The sequence below is a fragment of the Cyprinus carpio genome, chromosome B25 (assembly GCF_018340385.1).
Source record: "Cyprinus carpio isolate SPL01 chromosome B25, ASM1834038v1, whole genome shotgun sequence".
NCBI classification, from domain to species: domain Eukaryota; kingdom Metazoa; phylum Chordata; class Actinopteri; order Cypriniformes; family Cyprinidae; genus Cyprinus; species Cyprinus carpio.
This window is the reverse complement of record NC_056621.1, coordinates 15,073,104-15,091,570: the sequence shown is the minus strand read 5'-3', so window position 1 is coordinate 15,091,570 and position 18,467 is coordinate 15,073,104. Positions and strand designations below refer to the sequence as shown.

The 18,467-nt window shown below is 33.4% G+C and overlaps 1 protein-coding gene and 1 long non-coding RNA gene across 5 annotated transcripts in view; one reads left to right on the top strand and one right to left on the bottom strand.

Moving 5' to 3' along the window:
* Window positions 1-12,202: 12,202 nt before the first annotated feature.
* Window positions 12,203-18,333, bottom strand: LOC122142405. Its single transcript, XR_006158581.1, has 3 exons — window positions 18,112-18,333; window positions 17,850-17,997; window positions 12,203-12,387 (listed from the first exon to the last, which is right to left on the bottom strand). It is a non-coding gene; the product is annotated as an uncharacterized LOC122142405 (long non-coding RNA).
* pot1 (protection of telomeres 1 homolog) overlaps window positions 13,640-18,467 on the top strand; it is a 31,534-nt gene continuing 26,706 nt past the window's right edge. The window contains exons 1-2 of one of the 4 annotated variants that reach the window (XM_042752941.1): window positions 13,654-13,746; window positions 17,516-17,570. The gene's annotated coding sequence lies outside the window, so the exon portion shown is untranslated. Of the gene's footprint in view, window positions 13,747-17,515; window positions 17,571-18,467 lie in introns of all 4 variants that reach the window. The other 3 variants (XM_042752942.1, XM_042752938.1, XM_042752939.1) reach the window with 3 other exon arrangements.

Here is an 18,467-nt window from a genome sequence, read left to right as displayed (position 1 = left end):
AATAGCCGTCAGCTTTGCCTCACTGGTGTGCTACATTTGACGGCTGCAGTCAGGGAAAATTAAAGAAAAACACTGTAGTTAATATATTTAATATCCACAGATGAAACTTTAGTAGGCTACTTAATAAGTTGTGTTCGTTTCTTAGAACGAATAAAACAGAATAAACACGCACATACTTTGTTATTTTGACAGATAACTACTTGGGGAAAAGATATCTGCCTGTACACTGATTAAAAAAATTGTTGAGTGTTTTATAAATTATTTCCATTATTTTAGTAAAACGTGAGGCACTGAATAATTTTGCTCCCATTATTTAGGCCAAACTAAAACAAGAAACGAATAAATTAAACCTGCCCACGATTTAGCTAAATCATTGAAACTGAAAAGATTCGACGGATTAATAAACTGTCCTCACGTTTAAACTCAAGTTCTCTCATTATAATCAACAAAGTGCACACGATGTAAAAAAGAGCTTAATTAATTGACAACTTCAGTGATTTTAAAGGGAGCCTTCTTTACTTGCTTTCATACAATTAAAGTAAAAAATTGCAGCCGCATTTAAATGCAGGAGTGTATTCTATTCCTTAAAATATCAGAGTGCACGATTTGCACGGTGTGCATAAAGCTGAGTGCAATGCACAACATTTACTCTTATTTGTCTACATATTTTTTCTTCATTACTAATCTTTTTTGGTTTTATTTTGTATCATTGCATGTAAAAATAATTAACTTTGTAATGCATATGCAAAATGTGAAACTGCAATCTTATTTGCAGTCTATAGCATTTTATAATTATTTTTACAATAATATCTAACTTAACCTGCTTTGTATCTTTATTATTTAATGTAAAATATATTTATTAAAACAATCAAAAACAACAAATTGGAGCGGCATCAGCTGTCTTGGTTGTAGACTTGTGAAGATTCATTTTTAATGCGGACCCCATACTGTAATCTAAAAGAAATGTGCTCTTTTACTATTCATATTCAAGTTTTTGTGCAGAAAATTACTAATGCATTTTTTTCTTTTTTTTCCTGATAATAAAATAACTTAAAATTGGGGTGCCTTACATGAGAAATATATACAGAAAGCTTGAAATGTCTACTTTTAAACTAACCAATTCAAAACGAAAGCAAATACTCCCTGATTATGCGCATTCTGTGAGATGAGAGTCAGCACCGTGAATTTCATCTTGCAGCCGACAAGAAAACATTAGTTTATTAATAAATAATTAAAATGTCTCCTTTTTCACAACTATTAGGCTACTTCTGCCTGTGCTTTGTGGCAAACTTAATGCGTGTGCTTGAGCGCAGAATATATGCGCTCATATGGATTAGACTGTGTTAATTTAATATAAACTTTTTTATACACGTTTGTATAAATTCTGCTTTCAGAACGGTCCATAACGGAGAGATGCCTTAACATTGATTTTTCTCTGAAACACAAAAACGAAAATTTAAATAAAATAGATATTTTATGTTTTGAGAATAGTCAATCCTTCTCCATTCTGCAGATATTGTTGCTTTTGGTTTGTGCATTGTAAATCACAGAAAATCTACAAAATGTTGTCTCCCAAAAACTCGGGTCTTTTTTGTCACCTCCATAACGCACGTGTATTTCCCAAATCTAAAATAGCCTATAAAACACGTTCATAGATGGATACTTTTCTGATGTCTGGACTCTGTTTGGGATTTAGAAAAACATAAAGAGATGGTTCAATATATTGATAGTGAATACATTCTGTGAGAATTTATATTTCAGGTTTTGACTGCGAATGTCATGCCAGTAACGCTGGAATTGCCCGATAATGAAACTAAAAATAATAAGGCCTACGTGATGTCTCAGGACAGTTTCTTATTACTGTAATATATTTTTACATTTGTATTGCCAAAACGACTGCAGTGTTGCTGCGTACAATTAAAACTGAAAATAGTACAAAACAGCATAGGCTGTAGGCCTACATCAAGAACAAAAGTTTTTGTCTCTTTGGCAGATGCGCGTCTCTTTCGCCAGTTTCTTTGTCTCTCTCTCAGAAGCGCCTCATCTCTCCTAAGATAAAACAAAAACATATTATATTGTATGTTATACTCTTTAGGCCTATGAAGTTTCAAAAATTGCAAAAGCCAAACCCAACGAGGCATGAAAACACTTTATCTAAACCTGCTCTGCAAGTTTGAAACCCTCATCAGAATCTGTCCATATGAAAGAGCAAGAGCTTCACACCTTTATTTTTCAACCCCCACAAGCTATACAGAACTAACCCCAAACCTCAACCCCCTCCAGCTGTGTATATATCCCAAGCCTGTAACATATATATATATATATAGATATATATAGAGAGAGAGAGAGAGAGAGAGAGAGAGAGAGTAGAGACTAGGGCTGCACGATAAATCGTATTTTAATCTCGATAACGATATCCACCTTTCTCGATTAATTAAAAATAATCGTCACGATATTGACTGGCTCGTTATTTATCCTGCAACTTGTTTTTTTATTTGGCATTTGCGTTATCTTTCATTGCTAACAAGTCTTCACTAGCGTCCGGTGTTTTTTTAATTTGTCATGCTGTGCACGCTCACTGATGGCGGAACAAGCACTGATTGTGGTTGCTTACAGATGTGAAAATGTTTTTTTTCACAAGCCACAAAACAGTGCTTCCACTGAGTTTTTGGAAACTCCTTTAAGGATACTTTTTCTGTCTGGGGTGTTTTATTTAGTTTCTAAAGTTTTTGTTTTGCAATCTGGCAACCCTGTGCACGCTCACTGATGGCGGAACAAAGCACTTGATGATGAATATGACAAAACATACGAGTTTAGCGATCTCTCCACAGCGATATTCTGCTTACATAAAAAATATGTATAAAAAAACCATATAAAAAGAGCCTAAGCTGGTTGTGATTTTTTTCACAAGCCATTTGTAGGGGTTTTGTTTGTGTTACCAACAGCTAAAACCATAGATAGAATAATCGTTATTAGTAATCGTGATTATAATTTTAATCAAAATAATCATGATTATCAGTTTAACCATTATCGTGCAGCCCTAGTAGAGACATTACAAAATTATTTTTTCAATTACAGTATTTAGAGGAATGTGGTTACTAACATTTAAAAATGAATTTTTTTATTTGCATTGTTCGAGGTCTGAAAGGACTGCATAATTTTTTGTTATTAGAATGTCCAAGGATCAGCATTCTCCACCTAAAAGATATTTGTCAAAATAAAACATAAGTCATAGAGACTTGAAACTTGGTTGGATGGTAGTACTCACACTGCCTACAACGCCACCAAGGCTCACCCCATTTGGCCTGACGGTGGCGCTACGGCAATCAAAAGTTTGAAATCTCTCATAACTCCTAAACTGTTAGTGACAACTTCAAGAGTCTTATATTCTTGGAATTCTAATTCAAATCTATTCTTTGATTTTTTTTGAAAAAACCTACTTTTGCAAACTAGTCCTAGGTTTTTCACACAATCAGAACCAACCCAGTGCAGAGAGATTCTCTGGAGAGTGAATTAATTATCCAAAAAAATAAAAGTTGAGCTTTCACCTCACCATTGTGACGGGATGCCAAAACGTTCATAAGGGGCGAAGCCGCTTTTACTAAAACGTCTATATCTCTTCAATGGAAAGAGATATTTTTGCCCAACTCGAACCCGGTATGTAAGAGCTCAGTCGGAGGTCACAATGAAAAAACATGGAGTTTGGCCACTTGTCGCTAAAACAAGGATTTTTTTTTTTTTTAATGACTATAAATACGCTCGCGTTAGTCCAATTGACTTAAAATATGGTATACTGTGTCTTTGTCCAAAGGGCCATAAATGTCTTCGAGTACCATAGGTGGCGCTATAACAGGATATATTTACCATATAAAACATATTTATATGGTAAATTAACTGCAGTTTCCAAAAATCCCGGTAATTGCTGCTTGCAGCTATATTTATTATTAATATTATTATTTGGAACAATAATTTGTAGAAAAATGTCCATATGTTATAAATATATTTATTGTTATTGTTTTCTGATCTCTGTCACTTTGAATGTTCATTTCAAATAATTAATGATTTGTTAAACATAATGTATAATTATTACTTTTGAAAAATATCAGTGAATGAAAAATATCAATGAATATCAAAGAGAACTATCAAATTACTGAAAAAGAATGTTAGATAAAACCTAAATAAGTCACACACTAATGAATCCACATAGAGCTAAAGTGTTAAACAGACACACACACACACACACACACACACACACACACACACACACACACACACACACACACACACACACACACACACACACACACACACACACACACAGGCATTAACACATTGGAAGGATGGTATGTTTGGAAGTTTGTTTTTTTTCCTGTTTATTTTTTGAAGTTTTTTTTGTTTAGGGCTTTTTATGTTTGGGATAATTATTGTGTGAATTCATTATTCTATTATTGGTGGGTAGTATTGTTTGTTTTTGAAAGCTATTCTCTTTCTCTGTTCACTAACTTTGTTTATTTGTTAACCATGTTCCAAGGCTGTGTGTGGCCTCCTGGTTGGGAATGAAGTATTTCTGAATTACAAGGGGATATCTTCATGTACTAATTTCAGTAATTATCACAATCAGAAATGTTCTCATTCTGCTCTCTTGTTACCGCATTGTACTTGAGATAATGATGAATTTAATTATGCCCTGTGTAATTGTATATAATTATCAAAGAATTGAACATAAGAACTGGCGGACTAAGCCTTAATGTGCCATCGATGTCAGAAAACCATTCAAACTAGTTCTTCCACCTTTTCCAACGTTTGTGTTCTGAGCTCAAGTGGCTGATTAAACACCCTCAAACTTCATTGTTTAACTAAAGTCCACCACATTTTATTGTTAATTAGTAGCTGCAAATTAGCATATATTATATGGAAGCAGGTCAGATGGCTGCCAAAATTAACATATTGTTTACTATTCCCACTTACAGCTGTGTAATAGTGTTGATTTTCTCTCTCCTTTATTAATGTTATGATTTTCATATGTTCAGACGTCATCCAGACTACATCTTATTTCGAGAAGCTAAACAGTTCCCGCATATATTGTAAGTTACACAAATTCTATGTTTTACAAAAATAGCTGTGCGGTATAAAAACAGCTGAGGGAAATAATTCCCTGGTTGATGTGTCTAAAGATACTGCAGCCACACAAAAGCCTAGTCTGCATGAAATGGGTCATTATCACACCTTCCTTCCAAAATGGCTCTGATGCAGCAGATAATAACACATTGATTCAAATAAATTTGACAAACTAAATAAATATTACAAATGCAACCCAGTGCTTTCATTGCGCCATGAAAAAGGAAGCCCTAATTAGTGCCACTGGAACAAACCATGAGCAGAACATGTAATTTCATAGTTTAATTATGGTCACAGGGATTTGGATTTGCACTGTGAAGCCCATTTTAGTGTATGGGGACAAAGGGAAAAACTTTATTTTAAATGACTATCTACAGTGAAAAATAAAAGGTTGTGTTTGCGTCAGTGTCATATGGCAAGGCCCTGCATAGCTGTATAAATGTGTGTGTGTGTGTGTGTGTGTGTGTGTGTGTGTGTGTGTGTGTGTGTGTGTGTGTGTGTGTGTGTGTGTGTGTATCAGTATTATTTTAATATCACTGATATACTATTACAGTTTTTGCTAATATTTTGAATTCGTTTTTATTTTTTATGCTTCCATTTTATTTTAGTTAGTTAGTTTTAGTAATTTTGTTGTTTTTGTCATTTGTATTATTTTTTAAAAATGTTTATATAATTTTATTTATTTATATTTATTCGTGTTAGTTCATTTAGTTTAAGTTATTTTAGTAAGTATCAAAATGAAATTAAAGCCTGAAATTAAATATTTTAAGTTTTCAAATATTTTATTTTATTTTATTTTATTTTATTTTTTTTTATATTATTTATTTTTTTTTATTTTATTTTTGTTTTATTTGTTTTTATTTCAAGTAATGAAAATGCTTTATGGTCTAAGTTTTGTCCATATATATATATATATATATATATATATATATATATATATATATATATATATATATATATATATATATATATATATATATATATATATTATAAGTTCATTTTTAGTTACGTTCAAGTTAAAAAATGTTGCCTGAAATAAAATATAACAAATTTAAGTTTTTAAATATTTTATTTCAGTTAACATTTATTGTATTTCAAGAAATGAATCTGTTTTTATGGTCTTAGTTTAAGTTTTGTCTATATTGTTTTTATTCATTTTTATTCATTAGTTTTAGTTTATTTAATTTTAGTTTAGTATTTAAGTTCACAAATTAGAAATAAAATAAATGTAAGTTTTTTAAATATTTTACTTCATTTCAGTTAACTTTCATTTTATTCCAATAAATGTTTTTTTATTGTCTTAGTTTTGGTTCTGTATGGAGACCCTAAAGGGACATGGTGGTGAAAAAAAATAAGGGTGAGTGGAAAAAATTTGGGGTGGGAGGAAAAAATATTTTTCCATTTTTTTTGTGGGTGGAATAAATTTGGGTTGTGGTGAAAAAATATTTTTCGCCTTCACAATGGAGCAGGTCATAGAATGTATATATTTATACAGCTTGCAGTTTTTAGCTTTGTTGTTCACAATTTTTTTTTTTTCAGTTCATAAGAGTTTTATTTTGAACTTGGACTCAAGTATAAAGAAATACAGTTAGTGCTTAGTTCAAGGCATGGTTTTTGGGACATTCTAAAATGCTTAATGTGGATTAATGTTTTAAAACAGTGATATTGGAGGACCAAATCTGATATTTATAAATACTGATAAAATTATTAGGCTAATATTAATAAACGTATTAATAATATTACTATTAATAAAGCAGGATAGCCCAGAATATGAACGCAACACGCTGCACGTTAAGCTTTTTCTCCCAATAGAAAACGATTAAGGTAGGATAATGAACAAAGACAGTGATTTAAAAATACCAAATCTGTTTACAGTTTATATTAAGAATAGAAAAGCAGAAGGGAACGCACAGTTTCATGTGTTTTCACCCCCATAGACAAAACATTAAAAAAGCCTCTTGGCACGTTGCTTTTATACATAGTGTATATTTTTAATAAAATATAAAATTTGGTCTTTTTTATCACTGTTTTTTATATTAAGCCACGTTAAGTGTGCTTTTCTATGGGTGAGAAAACGCTTATAGTGCAATTCAGCTCATATTTTGGGCTTATCTGCTTGCATGAAGACACAGTATAGGCTACATATTTTTAATATATAATATAGCTTATTTAGTTTTTTTTATCATCTTCATTAAGTTGTGTTAAGCGTTTTATGAACCACTGCAAGCTGTATAATAAACAGGAAGTGTTTGTCCGAACTCAACTTGCTTTGTGAGAAAACGCAAAAGTTTTGCAAGGGAACACAATTATGTTTTCGAGTGAATCCCAAGTTTCTCAAGGGAATGCAAACGTTTTGCGAGAGAACGCAAAACATTGAATTTTTTTTTTCACCTCCATGTCCCTTTAGAGGATCCATAGTTTTGTCTATATTTTTATACATTTTTCTTGATAAGTTTATTTAGTTTTAGTTTAGTATTCAAGTTCAAAAATGTGAAATTTTGCCTGAAATAAAATAAATTTAAGTTGTTAAATATTTTACTTTAATTCAATCAACTTATATTTTCTTTCAAGACATGTTTAATGGTCTTTGTTTTGGTTTTGTCTATATAGTTTTTATTATTTTTTTAGTTATTAGTTTTATATATTTTAGCACTTCAAGTTCAAATATTATAAATGTTGGCTGAAATTAAAAAAGTTGATTTTTTAAAAAAAAAAAAATTATGTTATTTAACATTTATTTTTTTTTAAAGCAAAGATTTTTTTTCTTCCATGCTCATAGATTTAGTTAACTATAATAACCTTAAATATTTAATTATGAATTTTAATTTTAGGGGGGAACTATCTCTTTAAAATTTAAGCAAGTCACTTGTCTCCAGCATGTCTACCCAGTCTGCCCTGGGAATACTTCATGTTGGCCAGCTTGGAAGTCAGAGATTGATCTGAACACTATAGTGGTTACGGCTCACGTATCAGTTAAGGCTTTGAAAGCTTGAAATGTTTATTGTGGATTTCATTTATTTTTTATTTAATCTATATACACTTCAACTATTTGTGCTGATTTAATTAATTTTGTATCACAGACTTTAGCCAGTAAACATTACTCCATGTAGCATTGTGCCAGCAAGTTTTACACATAAGAACCATACACATTTCCTCCTTTAATATACAGTACATCTTTCATAAAATTATTTTCATAAAATAAGATCAATAATCCAAGGTTTCTCTATAAATGGCCTTTGCTAATGCCAGCAGTAAACAAATGTATTATATTTTCTGAAGGCCAAGAATTTCCCTATTTATCGGTGTAATGTGTGTGCCTACGCTGAATTTACTGTCCACATGAGTCTTGTATCTCTTGTTCTCTTTCTTATTTCTCATTCGGTCTCTCTCTTTAGTCTCGCTTTCATATTTGCCACATACACACACACAAGCCCAATGCTGACAGATGCCTGGTTCTCCACGGGCTCATTATGACCCTGTCCACCATAGAGTTACTTCCCATAAAACATGTGGCATTTCATCAGGAAAGTGCTGGAAGCAAAGCCTCTGTCCAGGGCCTGCTTATAATAGGTCTCCAAGGCTTTGGTGTTGATGCTGTGAGGAACCCCAAGACATGCCATGCGGTCACGGGATGACCCAAAAATGACAAACTCTTCATTTGTATCGTTTTCGAGTAGGACCTGAGGTCGGTCAGGTATACTAATGTAGTGGCAAGCCTTTATGTTGCCTCATTTGGCATGCTTCTGAGTGATTCACCAGAGAGAGAATAACTCCTTAGGCTAATTGCCATAACTAAAGGAAGTGAAAGAAATTTTAACTCCTATATCTTATTCATGTCAGACTCCACAAACCCTCACTCACGAGTTGACTCTTTTCCTAAAAATGGCCCCTCGACACCCAGTAATAAACATTCACCTGACAATTTTTGTTGAATCAGAAGAAGCGGAAAGAAGTTGCTGAAGAATTCCTTGTCAGCTGCAAGTCTAGATAATATAGTGTTTTTAGATGGATTCATCTTCATTCTGTACATTGAACAGAGAACAGAAAGCCCTGTTTGCAACAAAACCAGGCGAGGTGACATGCTGACATCTGTTTTTGTAAGCAAAGTCTGTTTCCACTATTTTTTGATGCTTCTACTCTAAGCTTCTACACGTTTAAATGGGAAAAACAGAGTTTTGTTCAGACAGAAGTTGTTTTTATGTACCGTTGTGCTGCTTTTTAATAGTTTTTCTATGTAAACATGTGCTAGATGAACGTCTGTGGTCAATCAGCAAATTGCATATGAGTATAGCGATTTTTAACGCCATGTGAAGTTGAAAAGTTTGCTTCTTACAAATGTTTTTTTCTGTATTAGGGATGTGCATATCCATAACTGAGATGCGATTTAGATCTCGATGCATAGGCAACAATACGTTATATATACATTAAATATACATATAAAGCAGCTACTGATGCAATGCAATGTGATATGATATGATACGATACAATACGATTCACCTCATTACAATGCATTGCGATCCAATTTCGAGTCTTTTCAACACAATGTAATTCAGTGCAGAATGCTGCAATGGAAAAAATATGATACTATGCAATGTTCACCTTTTTTTTATTTATTTGGTTTAATTATTTATTTGGTTATAAATTAACTTAAGTTAATTATTTATTTTAAGTGCCTTCTGACTTTTTTTTGATTCAGTCTTTTTAGTGTTTAGTGTAACGGAGTTGTTGAGAGAATGCACTTTTGTTGGTAAAATTATTTGTTGGTCTTTTTTTTTATAATATTGTATAGCGTATATTATTATTTTTATATATATTAATTAGTTTTTTACGGTTGAAGATGTTAGAAATGATACAATCCAAATGTATCCAATGCATACTTTTTTAAATCGAAGCGAATCTGAATCTTACCATCCCTATTCTGTACAGAAACGCGTTTCCATCACAGGATAAAAAAATTTAAAAGGTAATTGTGACTTTTTATCACAATTCTGACTTTGAGATATAATTATGAGATATAAACTTGCAATTTTAAGAAAAAAGTCTGAATTATGAGATAAAAAGTCATAATTACCATTTTTATTTTAATTCCTTGGTGGGAAAAAAAAAAACAGAACTTCGGGATATAAACTTGTGAGGAAACAAAGTCAGAATTCTGAGTTCTGTTTCTGCGATCTCTCAATTCTAACTTTTCTTAGAATTTTGAGTTTCTGTCTTTTTTAATATAAACTGTAAGATAGAAACTCAAAATTCTAAACCCAGACTTCTGACTTTTTTCCTCTCACAATTCAAAGTTTATATCCCAGAGTTCTGTTTTATACCAAGGAATAAAAAATGAAATTGTAATTGACTTTTTATCTCATGATTTAGATTTTCTTTTTCTTTTCTGGAAATTGTAAGTTTATATCTCATAAACTATAAAACAAGTCAGAACTGTGAGATATTTTGAGATAACTTTTGAAAGCAGAATGTGGAACTAATTTTATGTAACCGAAGAAGAAGCAAAAATTGAACGGAAACAGACTACTGGGAGAATTCTGCATCTCCTAATTGGTCCACTTGAAGCCTCACAATTGGCTGTGTTGTCTTCTTTTGTTTTTTATGTGGTGGAGTTTTTTGTTGAGGGGGGAATAAAAGTGTGATACACATAAGATACAGTTATATCCCCAGTGTCTCAGCTTGAGGAGTGTGAGAATATACTACAATATATAAGTGTGAAATGAGCCAAACTTGTCTTCACATGTTTGTCACAAAGTTTTATGTCTAAACACAGCACAATGTTCTGACAGACACATTTAGCACGTCTAGTTTGTTTAGCACTTTTAATGATCTACGACACATCAACCAAGTCAGGGGCCTGTTTTGACATGCATTAATTTACCATGACTTGAATAATAAGAGCTGAGGACTACTGAAAATAGTGTTATTATCTAATTATAGTGTGCTTTGTGGTCTACTTATTAAATATTTAAATTTTTATTACAAAGAAATACCTAGAAATTATACATTGCCATTTTATGATTAATTTTCCTCTAAAACTGTAACGCCAAGAAGGTTTGGTCGACTAAAAAACCCCTAAAACCTAGGTTTTCAACCCTGCTCCTAAGGTTCCACTGCCCTGCAAAGTTTATTTCCAACCCGCTTCAGCACACCTGACCTGTGACTTGTCAAATGATCCTGAAAACCTTGATTAGCTGGTTCAGAGGTGTTTAATTGGGTTTGTAGCTAAACTCTGCTGGACAGTGGGTCCCCAGGAGCAGGGTTGAAGGCCTATGACCTAAAACAAGAATTCTGTAGTTTCTGAAAAGTCTTAAAGGAACAATTCACCTTAAAATAAACATTTGCTGAAAATGTACTCACCTCCAGGCCATCCAAGATGTAGATGAGTTTGTTTCTTTGTCAGAACATATTTAGAGAAATTTAGCATTACATTACATGCTCACCAATGGATCCTCTGCGGTGAATGGGTGCCGTCAGAACGGGAGTCCAAACAGCTGATAAAAATATCACAATAATCCATAAGTAATCCACACCACTCCAGTCCATAAGTTAATATCTTGTGAATTTATGTCATTTCTGACGGCACCCATTCACTGGAGAGGATCCATTAGTGAGCAAGTGATGTAATGCTAAATTTCTCCAAATCTCTTTTGATGAAGAAACAAACTCAACATCTTGAATGGCCTGAGGTAAAGTAAATGTTCAGTCAATTTTCATTTTTGGGTGAACTATTCCTCTAAGCAATTAATAACAATAACTTTTAACATTAACACATAATGATGCGCATTTATAACATAAGCATTAAATGCTTCCATGATACATTAATATAAGCAAAGTACTTTGCATGCTAATGCCACTTTGCTTTATTCATTTATTTATTTATTTTATATAATACTAAAATGTTTAATATAATGTTTAGATAATTCATCAATGTTCTCTTGCACATGTTACTGCAAATGGAAAAATTTGTATTTTTCATTTAACATGCATGCCTGGTCATGAAAAGGTGTAAATTACAAACACATCTGATGAAAAATTGGATTAGTGCTTTGGAAAAAAGTGTCTGATTTACACATTATTTGTGCCTCATTAACGGCAGCCCCTTTTGTCCAAAATCTAACAGGATCATGATCTTGAGTCAGGCAAACAGGCAGCCAAGAATCTTATAGCATGTACTTACATAATCTTAATTTAGTATTGAGCAGGCAGACATCCTGGAGGAAGATCTTTGAGAATCTTGGCTCACTCATACAGGTATCCTGTCATAGGATCCTGCGGGATACAGAGGAAACTGAATTGGTATCAAGCAGGACGCTGGAGGGCAGGCGCTTCCTGGCTGACATTTTATAGGATTTCACAGCATCTTTGAGTTTCATTGCATCCATGCCAGAAAAGTAACCAGAAGCGACATCATAAAGCAGCTTTAGCACAGAACTAATTCTCCACAGTGATGTGCCAACAAATGCACTGAAACATGGTTAAATGTGGAGAATCCTCAGAACAGATGAGCCTCAGATAAATTACATACATAATCATAAACAGAAGCAATATTGCACGTAATTAGCCATACTGTATGAATCATAAAGAATGACTTTACTTTCTGAAATGTAAACGGGGATATTTCCTAGTTCAGTCTTTAAAAAACTCACTTGTTATTATCTATGAATCAAAAAATGAGGAAAATGCATTTGTGAATGTGTGTGTGTGTGTGTGTGTGTGTGTGTGTGTGAGAGTGTGTGTGTGTGTGTGTGTGTGTGTGTGTGTGTGTGTGTGTGTGTGTGTGTGTGTGTGTGTGTGTGTGTGTGTGTGTGTGTGTGTGTGTGTGTGTTTTAATTGTGGGTTCCATATACTGATCAAACTGATTCTAACTTGTTTTATTACACAAAATTGCACTATGATAGTAAACACTAAAACTGTAAATGGTAACCATTGCAAATATCAGATCAAAACAAAATTAGGCTTTAAATTATATACAATTATTTTACTTTACATTAAAAAAAAAAATAAAAATAAACAAAATAGAATGGAATTTCACAAACTGTAAACTTTTTAACTTTTCAAATGTTATTTTACAGGTAGCTTATGTTTGCACTTTTGGAAATGAATCTTTATTATGTCTAAATTATCTGATTATTTTGCATTTTAGGCTAATTTTGAGCACAAATTAGCTATGTTGATGAATAATTGTTGAAAGAATTATTGTTTAGCTGATTAATTTGTACTTTCACCATACTTTGTGGTATCTGTGTAATTTCTGTTTTTAAGTTTACATTTATTTATTCATTCTGAACATAGTCACATTCTTTGTTAATTCTGTACAATTGTTTGCATTGTTTTGTTTGCTATTTTGTATGTTAACTCTTCCTTTTTTATAGTTTATATTAAAACAAAAAGCTATATATATTTAATGGAAGACGTTTTGCCTTCGTATTTCATACTTCTGTAAAAGCATTCCGTTTCAGTAAATACTATTGTCTGAAGGCAAATATTTAAGAATAAAGAGCTTACTATTGCTCCCCAACGGTGTGATTTCCGCGGGTTTTTTAATACGTCAACCAGTGACGTAATATCCGGTACTGTAAGTAAGCGCCTATTCAAACCTTCAGGAGCAGGAAGCTAAAGCAGCGTGCGGTGAGTTTGACATATCAGATGAATGCAATATTTCTCATCTGTCGACTACAAAATATCAAGCTGCATGGAAGCAAATATAGCTGTGAAATAAATGCGCGAGCCTGCTTCCACTGAGTAATTTAAGCAGGAAGTCAGCTAGAACAGCTAACTTAGTTGTTTACCTCAGTTGTGCAGGTGTTTACACTGTTTTGCTGGCTCTGCAGAGATGCATTAACAAATGCATACATACAAACCACAATGAAACTTATATTTATCATACATATGGTGCATTAAATACTCATGCAGTCTCAGGAGATTTAATATATAGACTTTAATCGGAGACAGTAAAGTGATAATGTTTACTGAAGTGCACAAAGTTAAACGCGAGCGATATGATTTCAGTTTGATGGCTCGTGTAATACCGCTACCATTGATATTAATGGCAGCCGCTGGTCTGCATAAATGTCAATGTATAAACTCAATTACATAAAGGCCAACAGTCATTGCAGCTAAACAACCCTCGCTTCGAAACAGATTCCCAGGAAATAAAGTGGACCCCCTCTCTCTCTCTCTCTCTCTCTCTCTCTCTCCCCCCTCTCTCTCTCTCATTGTCATTATAGTTTAGCGTGTGTCTGCATCTGTGGTGAATGTGCCTGAGGAGCTGTTTCCTCTAACATTAGCTGTTGTTATGTTGGCATTATTACTGAAGCGTTTTGTTAACAGGAGCTCAAAGGGTCACATTACCATGCTCCTGAAGCGCGCTGCTGTTCTTACACTCGAATATATCCATTTAAACACAGCAGAGAGCCATAAATGTGTGGAAGGTTTGTTTGTCCAGGCCAGCAGTATTATAGTTGTGCATAGCGTGCTCATATCTTTGGGCATTTTTACATAAGGCCTGCAAGTCAACAACTAATTTATGAGTATCACAAATAAAATGTTTGTCCTTCGGTAGTCTATAAAGGGCAATGAATTAATAAATAAGTTGACAAGAAAAGTAAAAAGAATCAGGGCGTATTAGCCAGTCAGAGAAATGGGAAGACACTTGTCAATAATTTTAGCCATTTTTTTTTTAACATTACCATAAATTTGAACAAATATGTCCACATACACAGAAGAGCGATCTTTATGTGCATTTAACAGCATCATACAGCTAAACAATAGTACAAATTGTCTTCCTTATAGGAAAAAATCAGTAGGGTAACTATACAATAAAAAAGCTTCTATTTCTAATAAAAATAAGTTACGTTTTGGTATGGATTTCACTTTTTTTTTTTTTTTTAATGAACGTAATATTTACCTTGCAAAATGTAAAAGTTAATGACATGGCCTACTCAATCATTTAGCTTCTGTGTGAATATGTGCAAATAACATCTTTTAAAGAGAGCGTGTAATTGACATTTCTTTGAACAAATAAAAAGGCACTAACATCGGACCAAAATCTTGTGTGTTTGACAGAAAATGCAACTGTTGTCAATGTCCATGAATTTAGAAAGAGCTATTATACATGGGTAACATTTTGTGAAGTATTTTAAAATGTACCTCTTTAACTTTTTTCAAAATACAAAATGTGTAAGAATTTGACCAAGATTCTTTAATATCAGAAATTTTTGCATTCCAATGGAATTTTCCTCAAGGGGAGATTTTATGTTTTGACTAAAAAATTGCTTCCAAAAGTTAGATGACTATTTATCAACCCATTTGGAATAGCTTTAACAACAAAATGGGGAAGTTGTAAAAATGCATAAAGTCTTCATAAGACAGAATGTTTCCACTATCATAGAACAGATCAATAACAAATATATTCCTTTCAATATTCCTTTCAATATATAATATTCCTTTCAAACCACTGCAAAAATAAAGATTTATTCTTAGAGGTAACATAATTGTTCCATAAAAGCATTTTATGGAAAAGTTGTGATGGAAACCAGTTTTCCAAGTCAATATTGCTTGCTGCATGGTGAAATTTAGATAACTTAACTGGTAACTTTCCTGGAAGAATTTGGTTTGCTGACATTAGGTTGAGTGACGTCTGGTGAAAGCTCTTAATATTGGCTATTTCTTTAAAATAATTTAGCTTATTGGTATCACAACAGTGTCTTATCTTTATTTTATCCTTAAAAACATTTGAGGATAAAAGAATCACTCAATTTGCCAAAGATCGCCAAGCATCATTTCTTTGAAAAGTCTTCAGAGTTTTCATTTGAAGCATTTAGTTAAAAACATTTGAGGATAAAAGAATCACTCAATTTGCCAAAGATCGCCCCTCTCATGTTGGCACAGATCGGATATTGACGGTGAACGTGTAAGCAGGAAAAAACCACACATGGATGTCCGATTTTCTCAGATCGGATTCAGGCCTCATTCATATGTGGTAATAAATCGGATATGAATCGGATACGTGCATTTTGCGTTGTGCCATGTAAGCAGACAAATCGGATATTCCCCAGTAAATGCGAGTCGTACGTCATTAAAAAAGTGACGTCAACTCAGATGGACACTACCAACTGAGATCACGTGACTTATTATAGGCGCGATGGAGGACGAAGGATACACACAGTAGAGCAATGTGGAGCTTCATGTCTTTTAAGTCCTCTTTCTTTTTTCTCCGCCGTACGAGACCAATGTTTTGCTGATTTTTTTTTTTGACTTTTCAAAATATTGTGGAAAGCAAAACACTGTATAATTTTTTTATTTGCATCTGCATCCATTGTAATTTCGTGCTGGTTTTACTTCCTTTTCCGGGTCCAACGTCTACGTTCTGTAGTTTCAGCAGTGTATAGTGTAAATGCAAAAATCGGATACGGGTCACTTTTTTAAAAGATGATGTAAGCAGGTCGTCAAAAAAATCGGATATAGTCAGAAAATCGGATTTGGGCATCAAGACCTGCAGTATGCAGCCTGAAGCATTTAGTAGCAAGTCAACTAGTTATCCATGCATATTACGTTATTGTGAAATAATCTGTACTTAATACCTACTGTACCTTTTTTATGTAAAGTTTCCCGTTCAATGGTTTGACTAGTGTTTTCTTATTTAAAAATCCGACATTTGCTTCATTTTGCAATCTGTTTCAGATAAATGCATCCCTAAACAGAGAGTAGCAATGAAATGAACTACAGTTTGCTGCTGGTCAGACGGCTCTGCTTGACTAAGTGTGTGTTTTTTGGCCAGACTTAACAGAAATCACTAGATCTCAGTAGTTTTAGTAAATCATCTTCGGGAAAAAAACTCCTTTGCCCTGCATTATCCTTCCTTCAGAAGATGCAATCTAGTTGCATATTCAGATTATTCAGGATGCAACTGGCTGTGTGTTATTGTGATGTTTGTGGTATAAAATGGTGTATTTATTTTGAATCCTAGAGTGAGTGTTTCGAGGTCCTGATTTTGGAAAAGGGAGGAGAAAAAAAAAAGAAAAGTGATGTCTGGGCTAATTAATTCTTGTTTGGAGTTGAGAAATCCCTTCAGGAATTAATTAGACACACCATGTATTGATTTTTCTTTCTTTTCCTGAATTCTGTGCTTTTAACAGTAAAGCCTAATTCACTTTGTGCAGGCTTAGTTCCTTTGCGTTCCACTTCGAAGGTTTCAATTTCCTTTTTGGAGTGCCTGGGAGAAATGCGTAGGAATATTCATAAGCGCTAACAACATCACTACGGTTCATCCTGATGCCCTGTGTAATGATGTCTTCTGTACGTCGTCTGGGGGCGAATAGCGCAACTATATCAAAATGTGAAAGAAATATATCCGCAGTGCCAAGACGTCTAAATAAGGTTTTTTTTTTTCTTTCAGGGACAGTTCGAAAATCAGTTCAGTCACCGCTGATTGTCACACTTCTTGAATGAAGGTGAGGAGACACATGACAGTGTTAATTTCTACTCTTTTAAACAACCCTAAGATTCATTCAGTGTGCTTTCAGTGAAGTGTAAACTGTAAATTGCTTGGTTTATTGGCTTTTCGTTGCGATTAGAGGTTGTGTCAGAGGTGGACTTTCCATTTACCCATGGTTTTCATTTTGAGTGTATTAAAAAAAAATACTCTTCAAGGTCAGTGAAGATGGAGACACTCTTACCCATAAGCCCACTCAGTTTAGCACACTCGCCCAGGGGCCACAGACCCAAATTACCTGGAGGCCACTAGTCAGGTGGTATTCTCAACAGATTCATCCAAAGCGAGTCCAGAATTACTGTGTTTTGCCAGGAGAGTTGCGGCTTAGCCGACAGTTTTGAAGTCCATTGGTTCCACTTTCAGGTTGTTCTGCTGCTCTTTATGTCCTGTTTAGAGGAGCAAATATTTGTTCTGACATTTTCAGTGTGATTTGCATTGTGAAATCAGAAAATGGGTCACCGTTCGATATGTTCTGATTGTTTTGATTAATTCATAATTACCAAAAATGCAAAAAAGGCCTAATTGGAAATACACTTGTGAAAAGGAAGTGCACTTAATTGTACTGAGTGTGCACTTCAAATGTTAAAATGCATCTTAAAAAAACCCTATTTGCAGATGATATAATATTAATGAAAAAAGGCCACTTAAGTGTGCGTAGAGTAAGTACACTCTAAAAGTAACTTAAAAAGTGTTGCTTTATTGTCAGTGAACTATGGCTCTGTGTAGTGAAAGCCACTCAATCTGAAAGCAGGTGATGGTGATTTACTACACATGACAACTGCATGCGATTAATTGCACAGCCCTAACATTAAGTATGTTATTTTAAAGTATATTATTTCTTTAAATAGGTACTTTT